Source organism: Bos javanicus, chromosome 6 (genome assembly GCF_032452875.1).
Source record: "Bos javanicus breed banteng chromosome 6, ARS-OSU_banteng_1.0, whole genome shotgun sequence".
NCBI classification, from domain to species: Eukaryota; Metazoa; Chordata; class Mammalia; order Artiodactyla; family Bovidae; genus Bos; species Bos javanicus.
The window spans coordinates 7,765,616-7,766,674 of record NC_083873.1 but is presented as its reverse complement, the minus strand read 5'-3'; the positions used below and the strand labels follow the sequence as shown (position 1 = coordinate 7,766,674).

The following is a 1,059-nucleotide window of genomic DNA, read 5'->3' as shown; positions in this document are numbered from 1 at the left end:
CCCATGCCAGTTTATTCAATGTTCATGACAATTTTATAGAACTTAACTACCATTAATAAATAGAAGTCTGTGTCCATATAGATATATACAGGGCTTCCCAGGTGGCTCAGTGGTAAAGAACATGCCTACCAATGCAGGAGATACAGGAGATGTGGGTTCAATCCCTGAATCTGGAAGATCACCTAGAGTAGGAAATGGGAACGCACTCCAGTATTCCTGTCTGGAAAAGTCTGTGGACAGAGGAGCCTGGTGGGCTACAATCCATAAGGTCACAAATAATCAGATACAGCTGTATATACATACATACACATATATACAACTGATATTGTATGTTTATAGTATACACATTCTCTCTTTCTCTATGTTTTATATATATATATATATATATATATATATATATATATATATGTATATATTCTCCCCTAGTGGCTCAGACAATAAGAATTAGCCTGCAATGTGGGAAGCCTGGGTTCGATCCCTGGGTTGGGAAGATCCCGTGGAGGAGAACATAGCAACCCACTCCAGTTTTCTTGCCTGGAGAAACCCCTGACAGCCTAGTGGGCTACAGTCCATGGAGTTGCAAAGAGTCAGACACGACTGAGACACTAAGCACAGCATATATATATATGTGTGTGTGTGTGTATGTGTGTGTATATATATATATGTATACACACACAGCAACTAAGCACAGCATATATGTGTATGTGTATACATATGTGTGTATATATATGTATATACACACACACACACACACACACACACACATATACATGGGGGCTTCCCTTGTAGCTCAGTTGGTAAAGAGTCTGCCTGCAATGCAGGAGACCCAGGTTCAATCCCTGGTTAGGGAAGATTCCTTGGAGAAGGAAATGGAAACCCACTCCAGTATTCTTGCCCAGAGAATCCCATGGACAGAGGAGCCTGCCAGGCTATTGTCCATGGGGTTACAAGAGTCAGAAACTACTTAACAACTAAACCACCATATATATACATGTATGTGTGTATATACACACACACACACATACACACAGAAAAACATTTTGTGTGTGTATGTGAGAG

General features: G+C 40.4%; 1 non-coding gene across 1 annotated transcript; it reads left to right on the top strand.

Moving 5' to 3' along the window:
* Positions 1-779: 779 nt before the first annotated feature.
* Positions 780-851, top strand: TRNAC-GCA (transfer RNA cysteine (anticodon GCA)). The gene has a single exon. It is a non-coding gene; the product is annotated as a tRNA-Cys (tRNA).
* Positions 852-1,059: the final 208 nt, after the last annotated feature.